Here is a 24115-nt window from a genome sequence, read left to right as displayed (position 1 = left end):
GTGTCTAAACTGTATTTAAAACTATTCTATTAGTTTTGGTTTACTTGTCGGGTTTCGGTTTACACCCCTTCCACCAGCAGCCGCCATAGCTCAGTGCCTCGACCGCCTGTCTTGCAAACAAAAAATCATAAGTTTAAAGCTCATTGGTGGATTAAGATTGGAACATTTTAATAAGGGTGATGCGCATCATTTATATTTAAAACTAGTATATTAAAAATGGTGTACTGGTGGGGACTCGGTTTACACACCTTACGAGCAGCCGCCATTGCTCAGTGCCTAGACCGCCTGTCTTGTAAACAAAAAGTCATAAGTTCAATCCTCATTGGTGGATTAAGAATGAAACAGTTTATTCAAGTTTGATGGGTATCAAATGTATTTAAATCTATGCTATTATTTTTGGTCTATCCGTTGATTTTGGGTTTACAGGCCTACCTCCAACAGCCACCATAGCTCTGCGGTTAAAGTGTGCGTTTGGTAAACAGGAGGTCATGAGTTCAATCCCATTGGTGGCTTAAAAGAACAGCTTTTTATTAGAGTTTGATGTGTATCGATTTTATTTAAAACAATTCTTTTAAAATTGGCGTACTGGTCGGATTTGGGTTTACACCCTTTTATAAGCAGCCGCCATAGCTCAGTGGTTAGAGCGCCTGTCTTGTAAACAGGAGGTCATGAGTTCAATCCTCATTGTTGGCTTACAATACCTATTTTTCATTTATATTCGCTGTGAGGTTTTTGTAATTGAAACCATTGTATTACTTTTGGTCTATCCGTCGAGTTTGGGTTCACAGGCCTACCTCCAACAGCCACTATAGTTCAGTGGCCAAAGTGCCTATGCGGTATGCAGGAAGTGATGAGTTTAACTCTCATTGGGGGCTGAAGATCGCTACTTTTTAATTAAGTTTTATTTGTATTACTTTTATCCGGTAGAGATTCCGTAGGGTTTTGGTTAACACGCATGCCACCGGCAGCCGCCATAGGTCAGTGGTTAGAGCGCCTGTCTAGTAAACAGGAGGTCATGAGTTCAATCCTCATTAATGGCTTTCAAATAGCTGCTTTTTAATTTAGTATACAGAATATTGTTTGTACCTAAAATTAGTCTGTTAATTTTGATCTATCCCTAGGGTTTGGGTTTACACCCTTTCAGAAGCAGCCGCCATAGCTCAGTGGTTAGAGCGCCTGTCCGCTAAACAGGAGGTCAAGAGTTCAATCCTTATTGGTAAATGAAGATTGCATCTTTTTATTAAGGTTTGATGTGTATAAATTGTAATTAAAACTATTCTATTAGTTTTGGTTTACTTGTCGGTTTTCGGTTTACACCCCTTCCATCAGCAGCCGCTATAACTCAGTGCTTAGACCGCCTGTCTTGTAAACAAAAAATCATAAGTTCAATGCTCATTGGTGAATTAAGATTGCAACAGTTTCATAAGGTTGATGTCCACCATTTGTATTTAAAACTAGTATATTAAAAATGGTGTACTGGTGGGGATTCGGTTTACACAACTTACGAGCAGCCGCCATATCTCAGTGCCTAGATCGCCTGTCTTGTAAACAAAAAATGATAAGTTCAACGCTCATTGGTGGATTAAGATTGAAACAATTTATTCAGGTTTGATGGGTATCATATGTATTGAAATCTATTCTATTACTTTTGGTCTATCCGTTGATTTAGGGTTTACAGGCCTACCTCTAACAGCCACCATAGCTCGGCGGGTAAAGTGTGCGTTTGGTAAACACGAGGTCATGAATCAAATCCTGATTGATGGTTTAAGATTGCACCTTTTTATTTAGGTTTGATGTGTCTAAATTGTATTTAAAACTATTGTATTATTTTTGTTCTACTTGTCTGATTTGGGTTCACAACCCGTCCACCAACAGCCACCAGAGATTAGTGGCTAGACCGCCTGTCTTGTAAACAGTAAGTCATAAGTTCAATCGTCATTGGTGAATTAAGATTGAAACAATTTATTCAAGTTTGATGGGTATCTAATGTATTTAAATCTATTCTACTATTTTTGGTCTATCCGTCGAGTTTGGGTTTACAGGCCTACCTCCAACAGCCACTATAGCTCAGTGGCTAAAGTGCCTATGCGGTATGCAGGAAGTGATGAGTTCAACCCTCATTGGGGGCTGAAGATCGCTACTTTTTATTTAAGTGTGATTTGTCTTAATTTTATCGGGTAGAGATTCCAAAGGGTTTGGGTTTACACCCATGCTACCAGCAGCTGCCATAGCTCAGTGACTAGAGCGCCTGTCTAGTAAACAGGAGGTCATGAGTTCAATTCTCATTGGTGGTTTAACCCTTTTTATTAAGGTTTGATGTGTCTAAACTGTATTTAAAACTTTTCTAATAACTTTGGTCTACTTGTCGGGTTTGGGTTTACACCCATTCCACCAGCAGCCGCCATAGCTCAGTGGGTAGAGCGCCTGTCTAGTAAACAGGAGGTCATGAGTTCAATTCTCATTGGTGGCTTAAACCTTTTTATTAAGGTTTGATGTGTCTAAATTGTATTCAAAACTATTCTATTATTTTTGGTCTACTTGTCGGGTTTGGGTTTACAACCTTTCTACCAACAGCCTCCAGAGATCAGTGGCTAGAACGCCGGTCTTGTAAACAGTAAGTCATAAGTTCAATGCTCATTGGTGGTTTAAGATTGAAACAATTTGTTCAAGTTTGATGGGTATCAAATGTATTTAATTCTATTCTTTTATTTTTGGTCTATCCGTTGATTTTGGGTTTACAGGCCTGCCTCCAACAGCCACCATAGCTCGGCGGTTAAAGTGTGCGTTTGGTAAACAGGAGGTCATGAGTTCAATCTCATTGGTGGCTTAAAACTACAGTTTTTTATTAGAGTTTGATGTGTATCGATTTTATTTAAAACAATTCTTTTAAAATTGGCGTACTGGTCGGGTTTGGGTTTACTCCCTTTCATAAGCAGCCGCCATAGCTCAGAGGTTAGAGCCTCTGTCTAGTAAACAGCAGGTCATGACTTTAATATTCATTAATGGCTTTCAAATAGCTGGTTTTTAGTTAAGTATACAGATTATTGTTTGTACATAGAACTACTCTGTTAATTTCGGTCTATCCCTAAGGTTTGGGGGTTACACCCTTTCCTCCAGCAGCCACCATAGCTCCGTGGTTAAAGTACCTGTCTAGCAAACAGGAAGTCATGAGTTCAATCCTCATTGGTGGATTTATGACAGGCACTTTTTATTTAAATTAATCGTTGAGTATGAACTATAAATAAAACTATTATATTATTTTTCGTCTATCCGTTGACTTTGGGTTTACAGGCCTACCTCCAACAACCACCATTGCTCAGTGGTTAGAAGAGCTATGCGGTATGCAGGAGGTGTTGAGTTTAATCTTCATTAGCGGCTGAAGATCGCTACTTTTTATTCAAATTTGATTTGTATTAATTTTATAGGGTAGGGTTTCTGTAGAGTTTGGGTTTACACCCATTCAGAAGCAGCCGCTATAGCTCAGTGATAGAGCGCCTGTCTCGTAAACAGGAGGTTGTAGTTCAATCCTCATTGGTGGTTAAAGATTGCACATTTTTATTAAGGTTTGATGTGTATAAATTGTATTCAAAACTATTCTATTATTTTTGGTCTACTAGTCGGGTTTGGGTTTACAACCTTTCTACCAACAGCCTCCAGAGATCAGTGGCTAGAACGCCGGTCTTGTAAACAGTAAGTCATAAGTTCAATGCTCATTGGTGGTTTAAGATTTAAACAATTTGTTCAAGTTTGATGGGTATCAAATGTATTTAATTCTATTCTATTATTTTTGGTCTATCCGTTGATTTTGGGTTTACAGGCCTACTTCCAACAGCCACCAAAGCTCGGCGGTTAAAGTGTGCGTTTGGTAAACAGGAGCTCATGAGTTCAATCTCATTGGTGGCTTGAGAATGCACCTTTGTATTAAGGTTTGATGTGTATAAAATGTATTTAAAACTTTTCTATTAATTTTGGTCTACTTGTCGGGTTTGGGTTTACACCCCTTCCACCAGTAGCCGCCATAGCTCAGTGCCTAGACCGCCTGTCTTGTAAACAAAAAGTCATAAGTTCAACGCTCATTTGTGGATTAAGATTGAAACAATTTATTCACGTTTGATGGGTATCATATGTATTTAAATTTATTCTATTATTTTTGGTCTATTCGATGATTTTGGGTTTACAGGCCTGCCTCCAACAGCCACCATAGCTCGGCGGTTAAAGTGTGCGTTTGGTAAACAGGAGGTCATGAGTTCAATCTCATTGGTGGCCTAAAACTACAGTTTTTTATTAGAGTTTGATGTGTATCGATTTTATTTAAAACAATTTTTTTAATTTTGGTGTACTGGTCGGGTTTGGGTTTACACCCTTTCAAAAGCAGCTGCCATAGCTTAGTGGTTAGAACACCTATCTTGTAAACAGGAGGTCATGGGTTCAATCCTCATTTATGGGTTAAGATTGCACCTTTTTATTAAGGTTTGATGTGTATAAGTTGTATTTAAAACTTTTCTATTAATTTTGGTCTACTTGTCGGGTTTGGGTTTACACCCCTTCCACCAGCAGCCGCCATAGCTCAGTGCCTAGACCGCGTGTCTTGCAAACAGGAGGTCATGAGTTCAATCCTCATTGTTGGCTTACAATACCTATTTTTCATTTAACAAACGCTGTGAATTCTTCATAAATGAAATTATTGTATTATTTTTTGTCTATCCGTCGACTTTGGGTTTACAGGCCTCCCTCCAACAGCCACCATAGCTCAGTGGCTAAAGTGCCTATGCGGTATGCAGGAGGCGATGAGTTCAGCCCTCATTGGGGGTTGATAATCCCTACTTTTTATTTAAGTGTGATTTGTATTAATTTTATCGGGTAGGGATTCCGTCGGGTTAGGGTTTACACCCATGTATAAGCAGCCGCCATAGCTCAGTGGTTAGAGCGCCTGTCTTGTAAACAGGAGGTCATGAGTTCAATCCTCATTGGTGGCTTAAAATCGCATCTTTTTATTAGGTATGATGTGTATGAAGTGTTTTTAAAACTTTTCTATTAATTTTGGTCTACTTGTCGGGTTTTGGTTTACACCCTTTCCACCAGCAGCCGCCATAGGTCAGTGCCTCGACCGCCTGTCTTATAAACAAAAAATCATAAGTTCAAAGCTCATTGGTGGATTAAGATTGGAACATTTTAATAAGGTTGATGTCCACCATTTGTCTTTAAAACTAGTATATTAAAAATGGTGTACTGGTGAGGATTCGGTTTACACACCTTACGAGCAGCCGCCATAGGTCAGTGCCTCGACCGCCTGTCTTGTAAACGAAAAGTCATAAGTTCAACGCTCATTGGTGGATTAAGATTGAAACAATTTATTCACGTTTGATGGGTATCATATGTATTTAAATTTATTCTATTATTTTTGGTCTATCCGATGATTTTGGGTTTACCGGCCTGCCTCCAACAGCCACCATAGCTTGGCGGGTAAAGTGTGCGTTTGTTAAACAGGAGGTCATGAGTTCAATCTCATTGGTGGCTTAAAATTACAGCTTTTTATTAGAGTTTGATGTGTATCGATTTTATTTAAAACAATTTTTTTAATTTTGGTGTACTGGTCGGGTTTGGGTTTACACCCTTTCAAAAGCAGCTGCCATAGTTAAGTGGTTAGAACGCCTATCTTGTAAACAGGAGGTCATGGGTTCAATCCTCATTGGTGGCTTAAAACTACAGCTTTTTATTAGAGTTTGATGTGTATCGATTTTATTTAAAACAATTCTTTGAAAATTGGTGTACTGGTCGGGTTTGGGTTTACACCCATTTATAAGCAGCCGCCATAGCTCAGTGGGTAGAACGCCTGTCTTGTAAACAGGAGGTCATTAGTTCAATCCTCATTGTTGGCTTGCAATACCTATTTTTCATTTAAATTCGCTGTGAATTCTTCGTAAATGAAACTATTGTATTATTTTTGGTCTATCCGTCGACTTTGGGTTTACAGGCTTACCTCCAACAGCCACCATAGCTCAATGGCTAAAGTGCCCATGTGGTATGCAGGAGGTGATGAGTTCAGCCCTCATTGGGGGTTGAAGATCGCTACTTTTTATTTAAGTGTGATTTGTATTAATTTTATCGGGTAGAGATTCCGAAGGATTAGGGTTTACACCCATTTATAAGCAGCCGCCATAGCTCAGTGGTTAGAGCGCCTGTCTTGTAAACAGGAGGTCATGAGTTCAATCCTCATTGGTGGCTTAAGATTGCACATTTTTATTAAGGTTTGATGTGTATAAATTGTATTCAAATCTATTCAATTAATTTTGGTCTACTTGTCGGGTTTGGGTTTACAACCTTTCTACCAACAGCCTCCAGAGATCAGTGGTTAGACCGCCGGTCTTGTAAACAGTAAGTCATAAGTTCAATGCTCATTGGTGGTTTAAGATTTAAACAATTTGTTCAAGTTTGATGGGTATCAAATGTATCCAATTCTATTCTATTATTTTTGGTCCATCCGTTGATTTTGGGTTTACAGGCCTACCTCCAACAGCCACCATAGCTTGGTGGTTAAAGTGTGCGTTTGGTAAACAGGAGCTCATGAGTTCAATCCCATCGGTGGCTTAAATTTACAGCTTTTTATTAGAGTTTGATGTGTATCGGTTTTATTTAAAACAATCCTTTTAAAATTGGCGTACTCATCAGGTTTGGGTTTATTTCCTTTTATAAGCAGTCGCCAGAGCTCAGTGGTTAGATCGCCTGTCTTGTAAACAGGAGATCATGAGTCCAATCCTCATTTATGGCTTAAGATTGCACCTTTTTATTAAGGTTTGATGTGTATAAGTTGTATTTAAAACTTTTCTATTAATTTTGGTCTACTTGTCGAGTTTGGGTTTACACCCTTTCCACCAGCAGCCGCCATAGCTCGGTGCCTAGACCGCCTGTCTTGCAAACAGGAGGTCATGAGTTCAATCCTAATTGGTGGTTTAAAATTGCAACTTTTTATTAAGGTTTGATGTGTCTAAATTGTATTTAAAACTCTTCTATTAATTTTCGTCTACTTGTCGGGTTTGGGTTTTCACCATTTCCACCACCAGCCGCCATAGCTTAGTGGTTAGAGTACTTGTCTAGTAAACAGGAAGTCATGAGTTCAGTCCTCATTGGTGGTGTAACACCACAGCTTTTTATTAGAGTTTGATGTGTATCGATTGTATTTACAACAATCCTTTTCAGTTTGGTGTACGAATCGGGTTTGGGTTTACACCCTTTCAGAAGCAGCCGCCATAGCTCAGTGGTTAGAGCGCCTGTCCGCTAAACAGGAGGTCAAGAGTTCAATCCTTATTGGTGGCTGAAGATTGCCTCTTTTTATTAAGGTTTGATGTGTATAAATTGTATTTAAAACTATTCTATTAGTTTTGGTTTACTTGTCGGGTTTCGGTTTACACCCCTTCCACCAGCAGCCGCTATAACTCAGTGCCTAGACCGCCTGTCTTGTAAACAAAAAATCATAAGTTGAACGCTCATTGGTGGATTAAGATTAGAACAGTTTAATAAGGTTGATGTCCATCATTTGTATTTAAAACTAGTATATTAAAAATGGTGTACTGGTGGGGATTCGGTTTACACACCTTACGATCAGCCGCCATAGCTCAGTGCCTAGATCGCCTGTCTTGTAAACAGAAAATCATAAGTTCAACGCTCATTGGTGGATTAAGATTGAAACAATTTATTCAAGTTTGATGGGTATCAAATGTATTTAAATCTATTCTATTACTTTTGGTCTATCCGTTGATTTTGGGTTTACAGGCCTACCTCTAACAGCCACCATACCTCAGCGGGTAAAGTGTGCGTTTGGTAAACACGAGGTCATGAATCAAATCCTCATTGATGGTTTAAGATTGCACCTTTTTATTAAGGTTTGATGTGTCTAAATTGTATTTAAAACTATTCTAATAATTTTTGTCCACTTGTCGGGTTTGGGTTTACAACCCTTCCACCAACAGACACCAGAAATCAGTGGCAAGACCGGCTGTCTTGTAAACAGTAAGTCATAAGTTCAATCCTCGTTGGTGGGTTAAGATTGAAACAATTCATTCAAGTTAGATGGGTATCAAATGTATTTAAATCCATTCTATTGCTTTTGGTCTATCCGTTGATTTTGGGTTTACAGGCCTACCTCCAACAGCCACCATAGCTTTGCGGTTAAAGTGTGCGTTTGGTAAACAGGAAGTCATGAGTTCAATCCCATTAGTGGCTTAAAACTACAGCTTTTTATTAGAGTTTGATGTGTATCGTTTTTATTTACAACATTTCTTTTAAATTTGGCGTACTGGTCGGGTTTGGGTTTACACCCATTTATAAGCAGCCGCCATAGCTAAGTGGTTAGAACACCTATCTTGTAAACAGGAGGTCATGGGTTCAATCCTCATTGGTGGCTTAAAATCGCATCTTTTTATTAGGTTTGATGTGTATAAAGTGTATTTAAAACTTTTCTATTAATTTTGGTCTACTTGTCGGGTTTGGGTTTACACCCTTTCCACCAGCAGCCGCCATAGCTCAGTGCCTAGACTGCCTGTCTAATAAACAAAAAATCATAAGTTCAAAGCTCATTGGTGGATTGAGATTGGAACATTTTAATATGGTTGATGTGCATCATTTGTATTTAAAACTAGCATATTAAAAATGGTGTACTGGGGGGAATTCGGTTTACACACCTTACGAGCAGCCGCCATTGCTCAGTGCCTAGACCGCCTGTCTTGTAAACAAAGAGCTATAAGTTCAACGCTCATTGGTGGATTAAGATTGAAACAATTTATTCACGTTTGATGGGTATCATATGTATTTAAATTTATTCTATTATTTTTGGTCTATCCGGTGATTTTGGGTTTACCGGCCTGCCTCCAACAGCCACCATAGCTTGGCGGTTAAAGTGTGCGTTTGGTAAACAGGAGGTCATGAGTTCAATCTCATTGGTGGCTTAAAATTACAGCTTTTTATTAGAGTTTGATGTGTATCGATTTTATTTAAAACAATTTTTTTAATTTTGGTGTACTGGTCGGGTTTGGGTTTACACCCTTTCAAAAGCAGCTGCCATAGTTAAGTGGTTAGAACGCCTATCTTGTAAACAGGAGGTCATGGGTTCAATCCTCATTGGTGGCTTAAAACTACAGCTTTTTATTAGAGTTTGATGTGTATCGATTTTATTTAAAACAATTCTTTGAAAATTGGCGTACCCGGTCGGGTCTGGGTTTACAGGAATTTATAAGCAGCCGCCATAGCTCAGTGGGTAGAACGCCTGTCTTGTAAACAGGAGGTCATGAGTTCAATCCTCATTGTTGGCTTGCAATACCTATTTTTCATTTAAATTCGCTGTGAATTCTTCGTAAATGAAACTATTGTATTATTTTTGGTCTATCCGTCGACTTTGGGTTTACAGGCTTACCTCCAACAGCCACCATAGCTCAATGGCTAAAGTGCCCATGCGGTATGCAGGAGGCGATGAGTTCAGCCCTCATTGGGGGTTGATAATCGCTACTTTTTATTTAAGTGTGATTTGTGTTAATTTTATCGGGTAGAGATTCCGAAGGATTAGGGTTTACACCCATTTATAAGCAGCCGCCATAGCTCAGTGGTTAGAGCGCCTGTCTTGTAAACAGGAGGTCATGAGTTCAATCCTCATTGGTGGCTTAAGATTGCACATTTTTATTAAGGTTTGATGTGTATAAATTGTATTCAAAACTATTCAATTAATTTTGGTCTACTTGTCGGGTTTGGGTTTACAACCTTTCTACCAACAGCCTCCAGAGATCAGTGGTTAGACCGCCGGTCTTGTAAACAGTAAGTCATAAGTTCAATGCTCATTGGTGGTTTAAGATTTAAACAATTTGTTCAAGTTTGATGGGTATCAAATGTATTTAATTCTATTCTATTATTTTTGGTCTATCCGTTGATTTTGGGTGTACAGGCCTACTTCCAACAGCCACCAAAGCTCGGCGGTTAAAGTGTGCGTTTGGTAAACAGGCGCTCATGAGTTCAATCCCATCGGTGGCTTAAATTTACAGCTTTTTATTAGAGTTTGATGTGTACCGGTTTTATTTAAAACAATTCTTTTAAAATTGGCGTACTGGTCGGGTTTGGGTTTACACCCATTTATAAGCAGCCGCCATAGCTCAATGGTTAGAGCGCCTGTCTTGTAAACAGGAGGTCATGAGTTCAATCCTCAGTGGTGGCTCAAGATTTTTATTAAGGTTTGATGCGTATAAATTGTATTCAAAACTATTCTATTAATTTTGGTCTACTTGTCGGGTTTGGGTTTACAACCTTTCTACCAACTGCCTCCAGAGATCAGTGGTTAGACCGCCGGTCTTTTAAACAGTGAGTCATAAGTTCAATGCTCATTGGTGGTTTAAGATTTAAACAATTTGTTCAAGTTTGATGGGTATCAAATGTATTTAATTCTATTCTATTATTTTTGGTCTATCCGTTGATTTTGGGTTTACAGGCCTAACTCCAACAGCCACCATAGCTCGGCGGTTAAAGTGTGCGTTTGGTAAACAGGAGCTCATGAGTTCAATCCCATCGGTGGCTTAAATTTACAGCTTTTTAATAGAGTTTGATGTGTATCGGTTTTATTTAAAACAATTCTTTTAAAATTGGCGTACTCGTCGGGTTTGGGTTTATTTCCTTTTATAAGCAGTCGCCATAGCTCAGTGGTTAGATCGCCTGTCTTGTAAACAGGAGGTGATGAGTCCAATCCTCATTTATGGGTTAAGATTGCACCTTTTTATTAAGGTTTGATGTGTATAAGTTGTATTTAAAACTTTTCTATTAATTTTGGTCTACTTGTCGGGTTTGGGTTTACACCCCTTCCACCAGCAGCCGCCATAGCTCAGTGCCTAGACCGCGTGTCTTGCAAACAGGAGGTCATGAGTTCAATCCTCATTGTTGGCTTACAATACCTATTTTTCATTTAACAAACGCTGTGAATTCTTCATAAATGAAATTATTGTATTATTTTTTGTCTATCCGTCGACTTTGGGTTTACAGGCCTCCCTCCAACAGCCACCATAGCTCAGTGGCTAAAGTGCCTATGCGGTATGCAGGAGGTGATGAGTTCAGCCCTCATTGGGGGTTGATAATCCCTACTTTTTATTTAAGTGTGATTTGTATTAATTTTATCGGGTAGGGATTCCGTCGGGTTAGGGTTTACACCCATGTATAAGCAGCCGCCATAGCTCAGTGGTTAGAGCGCCTGTCTTGTAAACAGGAGGTCATGAGTTCAATCCTCATTGGTGGCTTAAAATCGCATCTTTTTATTAGGTATGATGTGTATAAAGTGTTTTTAAAACTTTTCTATTAATTTTGGTCTACTTGTCGGGTTTTGGTTTACACCCCTTCCACCAGCAGCCGCCATAGGTCAGTGCCTCGACCGCCTGTCTTATAAACAAAAAATCATAAGTTCAAAGCTCATTGGTGGATTAAGATTGGAACATTTTAATAAGGTTGATGTCCACCATTTGTATTTAAAACTAGTATATTAAAAATGGTGTACTGGTGGGGATTCGGTTTACACACCTTACGAGCAGCCGCCATAGGTCAGTGCCTCGACCGCCTGTCTTGTAAACGAAAAGTCATAAGTTCAACGCTCATTGGTGGATTAAGATTGAAACAATTTATTCACGTTTGATGGGTATCATATGTATTTAAATTTATTCTTTTATTTTTGGTCTATCCGATGACTTTGGGTTTACAGGCGTGCCTCCAACAGCCACCATAGCTCGGCGGTTAAAGTGTGCGTTTGGTAAACCAGAGGTCATGAGTTCAATCTCATTGGTGGATTAAAACTACAGTTTTTTATTAGAGTTTGATGTGTATCGATTTTATTTAAAACAATTCTATTAATTTTGTTCTATTTGTCGGGTTTGGGTTTAAAACCTTTCTACCAACCGCCTCCAGAAATCAGTGGCTAGACCGCCGGTCTTGTAAACAGTAAGTCATAAGTTCAATGCTCATTGGTGGTTTAAGATTTAAACAATTTGTTCAAGTTTGAGGGGTATCAAATGTATTTAATTCTATTCTATTATTTTTGGTCTATCCGTTGATTTTGGGTTTACAGGCCTACTTTTAACAGCCACCAAAGCTCGGCGGTTAAAGTGTGCGTTTGGTAAACAGGAGCTCATGAGTTCAATCCCATTGGTGGCTTAAATTTACAGCTTTTTATTAGAGTTTATGTGTATCGGTTTTATTTAAAACAATTCTTTTAAACTTGGCGTACTCGTCGGGTTTGGGTTTATTTCCTTTTATAAGCAGTCGCCATAGCTCAGTGGTTAGAGCGCCTGTCTTGTAAACAGGAGGTCATGAGTTCAATCCTCATTGGTGGCTTAAGATTGCAAATTTTTATTAAGGTTTGATGTGTATAAATTGTATTCAAAACTATTCTATTATTTTTGGTCTACTTGTCGGGTTTGGGTTTACAACCTTTCTACCAACAGCCTCCAGAGATCAGTGGCTAGAATGCCGGTCTTGTAAACAATAAGTCATAAGTTCAATGCTCATTGGTGGTTTAAGATTTAAACATTTTGTTCAAGTTTGATGGGTATCAAATTTATTTAGTTCTATTCTATTATTTATGGTCTATCCATTGATTTTGGGTTTACAGGCCTACTTCCAACAGCCACCAAAGCTCGGCGGTTAAAGTGTGCGTTTGGTAAACAGGCGCTCATGAGTTCAATCCCATCGGTGGCTTAAGTTTACAGCTTTTTATTAGAGTTTGATGCGTATCGGTTTTATTTAAAACAATTCTTTTAAAATTGGCGTACTCGTCGGGTTTGGGTTTTTTTCCTTTTATAAGCAGTCGCCATAGCTCAGTGGTTAGAGCGCCTGTCTTGTAAACAGGAGGTCATGAGTTCAATCCTCATTGGTGGCTCAAGATTTTTATTAAGGTTTGATGCGTATAAATTGTATTCAAAACTATTCTATTAATTTTGGTCTACTTGTCGGGTTTGGGTTTACAACCTTTCTACCAACAGCCTCCAGAGATCAGTGGTTAGACCGCCGGTTTTGTAAACAATAAATCATAAGTTCAATGCTCATTGGTGGTTTAAGATTTAAACAATTTGTTCAAGTTTGATGGGTATCAAATGTATTTAATTCTATTCTATTATTTTTGGTCTATCCGTTGATTTTGGGTTTACAGGCCTAACTCCAACAGCCACCATAGCTCGGCGGTTAAAGTGTGCGTTTGGTAAACAGGAGCTCATGAGTTCAATCCCATCGGTGGCTTAAATTTACAGCTTTTTATTAGAGTTTGATGTGTATCGGGTTTATTTAAAACAATTCTTTTAAAATTGGCGTACTCGTCGGGTTTGGGTTTATTTCCTTTTATAAGCAGTCGCCCTTGCTCAGTGGTTATATCGCCTGTCTTGTAAACAGGAGGTGATGAGTCCAATCCTCATTTATGGGTTAAGATTGCACCTTTTTATTAAGGTTTGATGTGTATAAGTTGTATTTAAAACTTTTCTATTAATTTTGGTCTACTTGTCGGGTTTGGGTTTAAACCCTTTCCACCAGCAGCCGCCATAGCTCAGTGCCTAGACCGCCTGTCTTACAAACAGGAGGTCATGAGTTCAATCCTCATTGGTGGCTTAAGATAGCACCTTTGTATTAAGGTTTGATGTGTATAAAATGTATTTAAAACTTTTCTATTAATTTTAGTCTTTTTGTCGGGTTTGGGTTTACACCCCTTCCACCAGCAGCCGCCATAGCTCAGTGCCTAGACCGCCTGTCTTGTAAACAAAAAGTCATAAGTTCAACGCTCATTGGTGGATTAAGATTGGAACATTTGAATGAGGTTGATGAGTATCATTTGCATTTAAAACTAGTATATTAAAAATGGTGTTTTGGTCGGGATTCGGTTTACACCCCTTATGAGCAGCCGTCATAGATCAGTGGCTAGAGCGCCTGTCTAATAAACAGGAGTTCATGAGTTCAATCTTCATTGGTGGCTTTATGACAGGCACTTTTTATTTAAGTTATTTGTTGAGTATGAACGATATATAAAACTATTCTATTGTTTTTGGTCTATCCGTTGACTTTGGGTTTACAGGCTTGCCTCCGACAGCCACCATTGCTCAGTGGTTAGAAGAGCTATGCGGTATGCCAGAGGTGAGGAGTTTAATCTTCATTAGCGGCTGAAGATCGCTTCTTTTTATTCAAATTTGATTTGTATTAATTTTATAGGGTAGGGTTTCTGTAGAGTTTGGGTTTACACCCATTCAGAAGCAGCCGCCATAGCTCAGTGGTAGAGCGCCTGTCTCGTAAACAGGAGGTTGTAGTTCAATCCTCATTGGTGGTTAAAGATTGCACATTTTTATTAAGGTTTGATGTGTCTAAATTGTATTCAAAACTATTCTATTAATTTTGGTCTACTTGTCGGGTTTGGGTTTACAACCTTTCTACCAACAGCCTCCAGAAATCAGTGGCTAGACCGCCGGTCTTGTAAACAGTAAATCATAAGTTCAATGCTCATTGGTGGTTTAAGATTTAAACAATTTGTTCAAATTGGATGGGTATCAAATGTATTTAATTCTATTCTATTATTTTTGGTCTATCCGTTGATTTTGGGTTTACAGGCCTACTTCCAACAGCCACCAAGGCTCGGCGGTTAAAGTGTGCGTTTGGTAAACAGGAGCTCATGAGTTCAATCTCATTGGTGGCTTAAGAATGCACCTTTGTATTAAGGTATGATGTGTAAAAAATTTATTTAAAACTTTTCTATCAATTTTGGTCTACTTGTCGGGTTTGGGTTTACACCCCTTCCACCAGTAGCCGCCATAGCTCAGTGCCTAGACCGCCTGTCTTGTAAACAAAAAGTCATAAGTTCAACGCTCATTGGTGGATTAAGATTGAAACAATTTATTCACGTTTGATGGGTATCATATGTATTTAAATTTATTCTATTATTTTTGGTCTATCCGATGATTTTGGGTTTACAGGCCTGCCTCCAACAGCCACCATAGCTCGGCGGTTAAAGTGTGCGGTTGGTAAACAGGAGGTCATGAGTTCAATCTCATTGGTGGCTTAAAACTACAGTTTTTTATTAGAGTTTGATGTGTATCGATTTTATTTAAAACAATTTTTTTAATTTTGGTGTACTGGTCGGGTTTGGGTTTACACCCTTTCAAAAGCAGCTGCCATAGCTAAGTGGTTAGAACACCTATCTTGTAAACAGGAGGTCATGGGTTCAATCCTCATTAGTGGCTTAAAACTACAGCTTTTTATTAGAGTTTGATGTGTATCGATTTTATTTAAAACAATTCTTTGAAAATTGGCGTACTGGTCGGGTTTGGGTTTACACCCATTTATAAGCAGCCGCCATAGCTCAGTGGTTAGAGCGCCTGTCTTGTAAACAGGAGGTCATGAGTTCAATCCTCATTGGTGGTTTAAAACTACAGTTTTTTATTAGAGTTTGATGTGTATCGATTTTATTTAAAACAATTCTATTAATTTTGTTCTATTTGTCGGGTTTGGGTTTACAACCTTTCTACCAACCGCCTCCAAAAATCAGTGGCTAGACCGCCGGTCTTGTAAACAGTAAGTCATAAGTTTAATGCTCATTGGTGGTTTATGATTTAAACAATTTGTTCAAGTTTGATGGGTATCAAATGTATTTAATTCTATTCTATTATTTTTGGTCTATCCGTTGATTTTGGGTTTACAGGCCTCCCTCCAACAGCCACCATAGCTCAGTGGCTAAAGTGCCTATGCGGTATGCAGGAGGTGATGAGTTCAGCCCTCATTGGGGGTTGATAATCGCTACTTTTTATTTAAGTGTGATTTGTATTAATTTTATCGGGTAGAGATTCCGTAGTGTTAGGGTTTACACCCATGTATAAGCAGTCGCCATAGCTCAGTGGTTAGAGCGCCTGTCTTGTAAACAGGAGGTCATGAGTTCAATCCTCATTGGTGGCTTAAGATCGCATCTTTTTATTAGGTATGATGTGTATAAAGTGTATTTAAAACTTTTCTATTAATTTGGTCTACTTGTCGAGTTTGGGTTTACACCCCTTCCACCACCAGCCGCCATAGCTCAGTGCCTCGACCGCCTGTCTTATAAACAAAAAATCATAAGTTCAAAGCTCATTGGTGGATTAAGATTGGAACATTTTAATAAGGTTGATGTGCATCATTTGTATTTAAAACTAGTATATTAAAAATGGTGTACTGGTGGGGATTCGGTTTACACACCTTACGAGCAGCCGTCATTGCTCAGTGCCTAGACCGCCTGTCTTGTAAACAAAAAATCATAAGTTCAAAGCTCATTGGTGGATTAAGATTGGAACATTTTAATAAGGTTGATGTCCATCATTTGTATTTAAAACTAGTATATTAAAAAATGTGTACTGGGGGAATTCGGTTTACACACCTTACGAGCAGCCGCGTTTGCTCAGTGCCTAGACCGCCTGTCTTGTAAGCAAAAAGTCATAAGTTTAACGCTCATTGGTGGATTAAGATTGAAACAATTTATTCACGTTTGATGGGTATCATATGTATTCAAATTTATTCTATTATTTTTGGTCTTTCCGATGATTTTGGGTTTACAGGCCTGCCTCCAACAGCCACCATAGTTCGGCGGGTAAAGTGTGCGTTTGGTAAACAGGAGGTCATGAGTTCAATCCTCATTGTTGGCTTACAATACCTATTTTTCATTTAAATTCTCTGTGAATTCTTCGTAAATGAAACTATTGTATTATTTTTGGTCTATCCGTCGACTTTGGGTTTACAGGCCTACCTCCAACAGCCACCATAGCTCAGTGGTTAAAGTGCCTATGCGGTATGCAGGAGGTGATGAGTTCAGCCCTCATTGGGGGTTGAAGATCGCTACTTTTTTATTTAAGTGTGATTTGTATTAATTTTATCGGGTAGAGATTCCGTAGGATTAGGGTTTACACCTATTTATAAGCAGCCGCCATAGCTCAGTGGTTAGAACGCCTGTCTTGTAAACAGGAGGTCATGAGTTCAATCCTCATTGGTGGTTTAAGATTGCACATTTTGATTAAGGTTTGATGTGTATAAATTGTATTCAAAACTATTCTATTAATTTTGGTCTACTTGTCGGGTTTTGGTTTACAACCTTTCTACCAACAGCCTCCAGAGATCAGTGGTTAGACCGCCGGTCTTGTAAACAGTAAGTCATAAGTTCAATGCTCATTGGTGGTTTAAGATTTAAACAATTTGTTCAAGTTTGATGGGTATCAAATGTATTTAATTCTATTCTATTATTTTTGGTCTATCCGTTGATTTTGGGTTTACAGGCCTAACTCCAACAGCCACCATAGCTCGGCGGTTAAAGTGTGCGTTTGGTAAACAGGAGCTCATGAGTTCAATCCCATCGGTGGCTTAAATTTACAGCTTTTTAATAGAGTTTGATGTGTATCGGTTTTATTTAAAACAATTCTTTTAAAATTGGCGTACTCGTCGGGTTTGGGTTTATTTCCTTTTATAAGCAGTCGCCATAGCTCAGTGGTTAGATCGCCTGTCTTGTAAACAGGAGGTGATGAGTCCAATCCTCATTTATGGGTTAAGATTGCACCTTTTTATTAAGGTTTGATGTGTATAAGTTGTATTTAAAACTTTTCTATTAATTTTGGTCTACTTGTCGGGTTTGGGTTTACACCCCTTCCACCAGCAGCCGCCATAGCTCAGTGCCTAGACCGCGTGTCTTGCAAACAGGAGGTCATGAGTTCAATCCTCATTGTTGGCTTACAATACCTATTTTTCATTTAACAAACGCTGTGAATTCTTCATAAATGAAATTATTGTATTATTTTTTGTCTATCCGTCGACTTTGGGTTTACAGGCCTCCCTCCAACAGCCACCATAGCTCAGTGGCTAAAGTGCCTATGCGGTATGCAGGAGGTGATGAGTTCAGCCCTCATTGGGGGTTGATAATCCCTACTTTTTATTTAAGTGTGATTTGTATTAATTTTATCGGGTAGGGATTCCGTCGGGTTAGGGTTTACACCCATGTATAAGCAGCCGCCATAGCTCAGTGGTTAGAGCGCCTGTCTTGTAAACAGGAGGTCATGAGTTCAATCCTCATTGGTGGCTTAAAATCGCATCTTTTTATTAGGTATGATGTGTATAAAGTGTTTTTAAAACTTTTCTATTAATTTTGGTCTACTTGTCGGGTTTTGGTTTACACCCCTTCCACCAGCAGCCGCCATAGGTCAGTGCCTCGACCGCCTGTCTTATAAACAAAAAATCATAAGTTCAAAGCTCATTGGTGGATTAAGATTGGAACATTTTAATAAGGTTGATGTCCACCATTTGTATTTAAAACTAGTATATTAAAAATGGTGTACTGGTGGGGATTCGGTTTACACACCTTACGAGCAGCCGCCATAGGTCAGTGCCTCGACCGCCTGTCTTGTAAACGAAAAGTCATAAGTTCAACGCTCATTGGTGGATTAAGATTGAAACAATTTATTCACGTTTGATGGGTATCATATGTATTTAAATTTATTCTTTTATTTTTGGTCTATCCGATGACTTTGGGTTTACAGGCGTGCCTCCAACAGCCACCATAGCTCGGCGGTTAAAGTGTGCGTTTGGTAAACCAGAGGTCATGAGTTCAATCTCATTGGTGGATTAAAACTACAGTTTTTTATTAGAGTTTGATGTGTATCGATTTTATTTAAAACAATTCTATTAATTTTGTTCTATTTGTCGGGTTTGGGTTTAAAACCTTTCTACCAACCGCCTCCAGAAATCAGTGGCTAGACCGCCGGTCTTGTAAACAGTAAGTCATAAGTTCAATGCTCATTGGTGGTTTAAGATTTAAACAATTTGTTCAAGTTTGAGGGGTATCAAATGTATTTAATTCTATTCTATTATTTTTGGTCTATCCGTTGATTTTGGGTTTACAGGCCTACTTTTAACAGCCACCAAAGCTCGGCGGTTAAAGTGTGCGTTTGGTAAACAGGAGCTCATGAGTTCAATCCCATTGGTGGCTTAAATTTACAGCTTTTTATTAGAGTTTATGTGTATCGGTTTTATTTAAAACAATTCTTTTAAACTTGGCGTACTCGTCGGGTTTGGGTTTATTTCCTTTTATAAGCAGTCGCCATAGCTCAGTGGTTAGAGCGCCTGTCTTGTAAACAGGAGGTCATGAGTTCAATCCTCATTGGTGGCTTAAGATTGCAAATTTTTATTAAGGTTTGATGTGTATAAATTGTATTCAAAACTATTCTATTATTTTTGGTCTACTTGTCGGGTTTGGGTTTACAACCTTTCTACCAACAGCCTCCAGAGATCAGTGGCTAGAATGCCGGTCTTGTAAACAATAAGTCATAAGTTCAATGCTCATTGGTGGTTTAAGATTTAAACATTTTGTTCAAGTTTGATGGGTATCAAATTTATTTAGTTCTATTCTATTATTTATGGTCTATCCATTGATTTTGGGTTTACAGGCCTACTTCCAACAGCCACCAAAGCTCGGCGGTTAAAGTGTGCGTTTGGTAAACAGGCGCTCATGAGTTCAATCCCATCGGTGGCTTAAGTTTACAGCTTTTTATTAGAGTTTGATGCGTATCGGTTTTATTTAAAACAATTCTTTTAAAATTGGCGTACTCGTCGGGTTTGGGTTTTTTTCCTTTTATAAGCAGTCGCCATAGCTCAGTGGTTAGAGCGCCTGTCTTGTAAACAGGAGGTCATGAGTTCAATCCTCATTGGTGGCTCAAGATTTTTATTAAGGTTTGATGCGTATAAATTGTATTCAAAACTATTCTATTAATTTTGGTCTACTTGTCGGGTTTGGGTTTACAACCTTTCTACCAACAGCCTCCAGAGATCAGTGGTTAGACCGCCGGTTTTGTAAACAATAAATCATAAGTTCAATGCTCATTGGTGGTTTAAGATTTAAACAATTTGTTCAAGTTTGATGGGTATCAAATGTATTTAATTCTATTCTATTATTTTTGGTCTATCCGTTGATTTTGGGTTTACAGGCCTAACTCCAACAGCCACCATAGCTCGGCGGTTAAAGTGTGCGTTTGGTAAACAGGAGCTCATGAGTTCAATCCCATCGGTGGCTTAAATTTACAGCTTTTTATTAGAGTTTGATGTGTATCGGGTTTATTTAAAACAATTCTTTTAAAATTGGCGTACTCGTCGGGTTTGGGTTTATTTCCTTTTATAAGCAGTCGCCCTTGCTCAGTGGTTATATCGCCTGTCTTGTAAACAGGAGGTGATGAGTCCAATCCTCATTTATGGGTTAAGATTGCACCTTTTTATTAAGGTTTGATGTGTATAAGTTGTATTTAAAACTTTTCTATTAATTTTGGTCTACTTGTCGGGTTTGGGTTTAAACCCTTTCCACCAGCAGCCGCCATAGCTCAGTGCCTAGACCGCCTGTCTTACAAACAGGAGGTCATGAGTTCAATCCTCATTGGTGGCTTAAGATAGCACCTTTGTATTAAGGTTTGATGTGTATAAAATGTATTTAAAACTTTTCTATTAATTTTAGTCTTTTTGTCGGGTTTGGGTTTACACCCCTTCCACCAGCAGCCGCCATAGCTCAGTGCCTAGACCGCCTGTCTTGTAAACAAAAAGTCATAAGTTCAACGCTCATTGGTGGATTAAGATTGGAACATTTGAATGAGGTTGATGAGTATCATTTGCATTTAAAACTAGTATATTAAAAATGGTGTTTTGGTCGGGATTCGGTTTACACCCCTTATGAGCAGCCGTCATAGATCAGTGGCTAGAGCGCCTGTCTAATAAACAGGAGTTCATGAGTTCAATCTTCATTGGTGGCTTTATGACAGGCACTTTTTATTTAAGTTATTTGTTGAGTATGAACGATATATAAAACTATTCTATTGTTTTTGGTCTATCCGTTGACTTTGGGTTTACAGGCTTGCCTCCGACAGCCACCATTGCTCAGTGGTTAGAAGAGCTATGCGGTATGCCAGAGGTGAGGAGTTTAATCTTCATTAGCGGCTGAAGATCGCTTCTTTTTATTCAAATTTGATTTGTATTAATTTTATAGGGTAGGGTTTCTGTAGAGTTTGGGTTTACACCCATTCAGAAGCAGCCGCCATAGCTCAGTGGTAGAGCGCCTGTCTCGTAAACAGGAGGTTGTAGTTCAATCCTCATTGGTGGTTAAAGATTGCACATTTTTATTAAGGTTTGATGTGTCTAAATTGTATTCAAAACTATTCTATTAATTTTGGTCTACTTGTCGGGTTTGGGTTTACAACCTTTCTACCAACAGCCTCCAGAAATCAGTGGCTAGACCGCCGGTCTTGTAAACAGTAAATCATAAGTTCAATGCTCATTGGTGGTTTAAGATTTAAACAATTTGTTCAAATTGGATGGGTATCAAATGTATTTAATTCTATTCTATTATTTTTGGTCTATCCGTTGATTTTGGGTTTACAGGCCTACTTCCAACAGCCACCAAGGCTCGGCGGTTAAAGTGTGCGTTTGGTAAACAGGAGCTCATGAGTTCAATCTCATTGGTGGCTTAAGAATGCACCTTTGTATTAAGGTATGATGTGTAAAAAATTTATTTAAAACTTTTCTATCAATTTTGGTCTACTTGTCGGGTTTGGGTTTACACCCCTTCCACCAGTAGCCGCCATAGCTCAGTGCCTAGACCGCCTGTCTTGTAAACAAAAAGTCATAAGTTCAACGCTCATTGGTGGATTAAGATTGAAACAATTTATTCACGTTTGATGGGTATCATATGTATTTAAATTTATTCTATTATTTTTGGTCTATCCGATGATTTTGGGTTTACAGGCCTGCCTCCAACAGCCACCATAGCTCGGCGGTTAAAGTGTGCGGTTGGTAAACAGGAGGTCATGAGTTCAATCTCATTGGTGGCTTAAAACTACAGTTTTTTATTAGAGTTTGATGTGTATCGATTTTATTTAAAACAATTTTTTTAATTTTGGTGTACTGGTCGGGTTTGGGTTTACACCCTTTCAAAAGCAGCTGCCATAGCTAAGTGGTTAGAACACCTATCTTGTAAACAGGAGGTCATGGGTTCAATCCTCATTAGTGGCTTAAAACTACAGCTTTTTATTAGAGTTTGATGTGTATCGATTTTATTTAAAACAATTCTTTGAAAATTGGCGTACTGGTCGGGTTTGGGTTTACACCCATTTATAAGCAGCCGCCATAGCTCAGTGGTTAGAGCGCCTGTCTTGTAAACAGGAGGTCATGAGTTCAATCCTCATTGGTGGTTTAAAACTACAGTTTTTTATTAGAGTTTGATGTGTATCGATTTTATTTAAAACAATTCTATTAATTTTGTTCTATTTGTCGGGTTTGGGTTTACAACCTTTCTACCAACCGCCTCCAAAAATCAGTGGCTAGACCGCCGGTCTTGTAAACAGTAAGTCATAAGTTTAATGCTCATTGGTGGTTTATGATTTAAACAATTTGTTCAAGTTTGATGGGTATCAAATGTATTTAATTCTATTCTATTATTTTTGGTCTATCCGTTGATTTTGGGTTTACAGGCCTCCCTCCAACAGCCACCATAGCTCAGTGGCTAAAGTGCCTATGCGGTATGCAGGAGGTGATGAGTTCAGCCCTCATTGGGGGTTGATAATCGCTACTTTTTATTTAAGTGTGATTTGTATTAATTTTATCGGGTAGAGATTCCGTAGTGTTAGGGTTTACACCCATGTATAAGCAGTCGCCATAGCTCAGTGGTTAGAGCGCCTGTCTTGTAAACAGGAGGTCATGAGTTCAATCCTCATTGGTGGCTTAAGATCGCATCTTTTTATTAGGTATGATGTGTATAAAGTGTATTTAAAACTTTTCTATTAATTTGGTCTACTTGTCGAGTTTGGGTTTACACCCCTTCCACCACCAGCCGCCATAGCTCAGTGCCTCGACCGCCTGTCTTATAAACAAAAAATCATAAGTTCAAAGCTCATTGGTGGATTAAGATTGGAACATTTTAATAAGGTTGATGTGCATCATTTGTATTTAAAACTAGTATATTAAAAATGGTGTACTGGTGGGGATTCGGTTTACACACCTTACGAGCAGCCGTCATTGCTCAGTGCCTAGACCGCCTGTCTTGTAAACAAAAAATCATAAGTTCAAAGCTCATTGGTGGATTAAGATTGGAACATTTTAATAAGGTTGATGTCCATCATTTGTATTTAAAACTAGTATATTAAAAAATGTGTACTGGGGGAATTCGGTTTACACACCTTACGAGCAGCCGCGTTTGCTCAGTGCCTAGACCGCCTGTCTTGTAAGCAAAAAGTCATAAGTTTAACGCTCATTGGTGGATTAAGATTGAAACAATTTATTCACGTTTGATGGGTATCATATGTATTCAAATTTATTCTATTATTTTTGGTCTTTCCGATGATTTTGGGTTTACAGGCCTGCCTCCAACAGCCACCATAGTTCGGCGGGTAAAGTGTGCGTTTGGTAAACAGGAGGTCATGAGTTCAATCCTCATTGTTGGCTTACAATACCTATTTTTCATTTAAATTCTCTGTGAATTCTTCGTAAATGAAACTATTGTATTATTTTTGGTCTATCCGTCGACTTTGGGTTTACAGGCCTACCTCCAACAGCCACCATAGCTCAGTGGTTAAAGTGCCTATGCGGTATGCAGGAGGTGATGAGTTCAGCCCTCATTGGGGGTTGAAGATCGCTACTTTTTTATTTAAGTGTGATTTGTATTAATTTTATCGGGTAGAGATTCCGTAGGATTAGGGTTTACACCTATTTATAAGCAGCCGCCATAGCTCAGTGGTTAGAACGCCTGTCTTGTAAACAGGAGGTCATGAGTTCAATCCTCATTGGTGGTTTAAGATTGCACATTTTGATTAAGGTTTGATGTGTATAAATTGTATTCAAAACTATTCTATTAATTTTGGTCTACTTGTCGGGTTTTGGTTTACAACCTTTCTACCAACAGCCTCCAGAGATCAGTGGTTAGACCGCCGGTCTTGTAAACAGTAAGTCATAAGTTCAATGCTCATTGGTGGTTTAAGATTTAAACAATTTGTTCAAGTTTGATGGGTATCAAAGGTATTTAATTCTATTCTCTTATTTTTGGTCTATCCGTTGATTTTGGGTTTACAGGCCTAACTCCAACAGCCACCATAGCTCA

General features: G+C 38.7%; 29 non-coding genes across 29 annotated transcripts; all 29 read left to right on the top strand.

Moving 5' to 3' along the window:
* Positions 1-620: 620 nt before the first annotated feature.
* Positions 621-693, top strand: Trnat-ugu (transfer RNA threonine (anticodon UGU)). Its single transcript has one exon. It is a non-coding gene; the product is annotated as a tRNA-Thr (tRNA).
* A 274-nt stretch (positions 694-967) lies between these two features.
* On the top strand, positions 968-1040 carry Trnat-agu (transfer RNA threonine (anticodon AGU)). The gene has a single exon. It is a non-coding gene; the product is annotated as a tRNA-Thr (tRNA).
* Positions 1041-2221: 1181 nt separating this feature from the next.
* Positions 2222-2294, top strand: Trnat-agu (transfer RNA threonine (anticodon AGU)). Its single transcript has one exon. It is a non-coding gene; the product is annotated as a tRNA-Thr (tRNA).
* Positions 2295-2397: 103 nt separating this feature from the next.
* Positions 2398-2470, top strand: Trnat-agu (transfer RNA threonine (anticodon AGU)). The gene has a single exon. It is a non-coding gene; the product is annotated as a tRNA-Thr (tRNA).
* Positions 2471-4903: 2433 nt separating this feature from the next.
* On the top strand, positions 4904-4976 carry Trnat-ugu (transfer RNA threonine (anticodon UGU)). The gene has a single exon. It is a non-coding gene; the product is annotated as a tRNA-Thr (tRNA).
* Positions 4977-5625: 649 nt separating this feature from the next.
* Trnat-ugu (transfer RNA threonine (anticodon UGU)) lies at positions 5626-5698 on the top strand. The gene has a single exon. It is a non-coding gene; the product is annotated as a tRNA-Thr (tRNA).
* A 454-nt stretch (positions 5699-6152) lies between these two features.
* Trnat-ugu (transfer RNA threonine (anticodon UGU)) lies at positions 6153-6225 on the top strand. The gene has a single exon. It is a non-coding gene; the product is annotated as a tRNA-Thr (tRNA).
* Positions 6226-7060: 835 nt separating this feature from the next.
* Positions 7061-7133, top strand: Trnat-agu (transfer RNA threonine (anticodon AGU)). The gene has a single exon. It is a non-coding gene; the product is annotated as a tRNA-Thr (tRNA).
* A 108-nt stretch (positions 7134-7241) lies between these two features.
* Trnas-gcu (transfer RNA serine (anticodon GCU)) lies at positions 7242-7314 on the top strand. Its single transcript has one exon. It is a non-coding gene; the product is annotated as a tRNA-Ser (tRNA).
* A 1736-nt stretch (positions 7315-9050) lies between these two features.
* Trnat-ugu (transfer RNA threonine (anticodon UGU)) lies at positions 9051-9123 on the top strand. The gene has a single exon. It is a non-coding gene; the product is annotated as a tRNA-Thr (tRNA).
* Positions 9124-9232: 109 nt separating this feature from the next.
* Trnat-ugu (transfer RNA threonine (anticodon UGU)) lies at positions 9233-9305 on the top strand. The gene has a single exon. It is a non-coding gene; the product is annotated as a tRNA-Thr (tRNA).
* A 273-nt stretch (positions 9306-9578) lies between these two features.
* Positions 9579-9651, top strand: Trnat-ugu (transfer RNA threonine (anticodon UGU)). Its single transcript has one exon. It is a non-coding gene; the product is annotated as a tRNA-Thr (tRNA).
* A 471-nt stretch (positions 9652-10122) lies between these two features.
* On the top strand, positions 10123-10195 carry Trnat-ugu (transfer RNA threonine (anticodon UGU)). Its single transcript has one exon. It is a non-coding gene; the product is annotated as a tRNA-Thr (tRNA).
* Positions 10196-11188: 993 nt separating this feature from the next.
* On the top strand, positions 11189-11261 carry Trnat-ugu (transfer RNA threonine (anticodon UGU)). The gene has a single exon. It is a non-coding gene; the product is annotated as a tRNA-Thr (tRNA).
* Positions 11262-12272: 1011 nt separating this feature from the next.
* On the top strand, positions 12273-12345 carry Trnat-ugu (transfer RNA threonine (anticodon UGU)). Its single transcript has one exon. It is a non-coding gene; the product is annotated as a tRNA-Thr (tRNA).
* Positions 12346-12816: 471 nt separating this feature from the next.
* Trnat-ugu (transfer RNA threonine (anticodon UGU)) lies at positions 12817-12889 on the top strand. The gene has a single exon. It is a non-coding gene; the product is annotated as a tRNA-Thr (tRNA).
* A 646-nt stretch (positions 12890-13535) lies between these two features.
* Positions 13536-13608, top strand: Trnav-uac (transfer RNA valine (anticodon UAC)). Its single transcript has one exon. It is a non-coding gene; the product is annotated as a tRNA-Val (tRNA).
* A 638-nt stretch (positions 13609-14246) lies between these two features.
* On the top strand, positions 14247-14317 carry Trnat-cgu (transfer RNA threonine (anticodon CGU)). The gene has a single exon. It is a non-coding gene; the product is annotated as a tRNA-Thr (tRNA).
* Positions 14318-15332: 1015 nt separating this feature from the next.
* Trnat-ugu (transfer RNA threonine (anticodon UGU)) lies at positions 15333-15405 on the top strand. Its single transcript has one exon. It is a non-coding gene; the product is annotated as a tRNA-Thr (tRNA).
* Positions 15406-15860: 455 nt separating this feature from the next.
* Trnat-ugu (transfer RNA threonine (anticodon UGU)) lies at positions 15861-15933 on the top strand. Its single transcript has one exon. It is a non-coding gene; the product is annotated as a tRNA-Thr (tRNA).
* A 993-nt stretch (positions 15934-16926) lies between these two features.
* Positions 16927-16999, top strand: Trnat-ugu (transfer RNA threonine (anticodon UGU)). The gene has a single exon. It is a non-coding gene; the product is annotated as a tRNA-Thr (tRNA).
* Positions 17000-17999: 1000 nt separating this feature from the next.
* Trnat-ugu (transfer RNA threonine (anticodon UGU)) lies at positions 18000-18072 on the top strand. Its single transcript has one exon. It is a non-coding gene; the product is annotated as a tRNA-Thr (tRNA).
* A 1011-nt stretch (positions 18073-19083) lies between these two features.
* Trnat-ugu (transfer RNA threonine (anticodon UGU)) lies at positions 19084-19156 on the top strand. The gene has a single exon. It is a non-coding gene; the product is annotated as a tRNA-Thr (tRNA).
* Positions 19157-19627: 471 nt separating this feature from the next.
* Trnat-ugu (transfer RNA threonine (anticodon UGU)) lies at positions 19628-19700 on the top strand. Its single transcript has one exon. It is a non-coding gene; the product is annotated as a tRNA-Thr (tRNA).
* Positions 19701-20346: 646 nt separating this feature from the next.
* Trnav-uac (transfer RNA valine (anticodon UAC)) lies at positions 20347-20419 on the top strand. Its single transcript has one exon. It is a non-coding gene; the product is annotated as a tRNA-Val (tRNA).
* Positions 20420-21057: 638 nt separating this feature from the next.
* Positions 21058-21128, top strand: Trnat-cgu (transfer RNA threonine (anticodon CGU)). The gene has a single exon. It is a non-coding gene; the product is annotated as a tRNA-Thr (tRNA).
* Positions 21129-22143: 1015 nt separating this feature from the next.
* On the top strand, positions 22144-22216 carry Trnat-ugu (transfer RNA threonine (anticodon UGU)). The gene has a single exon. It is a non-coding gene; the product is annotated as a tRNA-Thr (tRNA).
* Positions 22217-22671: 455 nt separating this feature from the next.
* On the top strand, positions 22672-22744 carry Trnat-ugu (transfer RNA threonine (anticodon UGU)). Its single transcript has one exon. It is a non-coding gene; the product is annotated as a tRNA-Thr (tRNA).
* A 993-nt stretch (positions 22745-23737) lies between these two features.
* On the top strand, positions 23738-23810 carry Trnat-ugu (transfer RNA threonine (anticodon UGU)). The gene has a single exon. It is a non-coding gene; the product is annotated as a tRNA-Thr (tRNA).
* The last annotated feature ends 305 nt before the right edge of the window (positions 23811-24115 follow it).

Source organism: Watersipora subatra, chromosome 2 (genome assembly GCF_963576615.1).
Source record: "Watersipora subatra chromosome 2, tzWatSuba1.1, whole genome shotgun sequence".
In the NCBI taxonomy this organism is placed as follows: domain Eukaryota; kingdom Metazoa; phylum Bryozoa; class Gymnolaemata; order Cheilostomatida; family Watersiporidae; genus Watersipora; species Watersipora subatra.
Note: the sequence above shows the minus strand (reverse complement) of the source record. Positions and strands in the feature narration are given on the sequence as shown.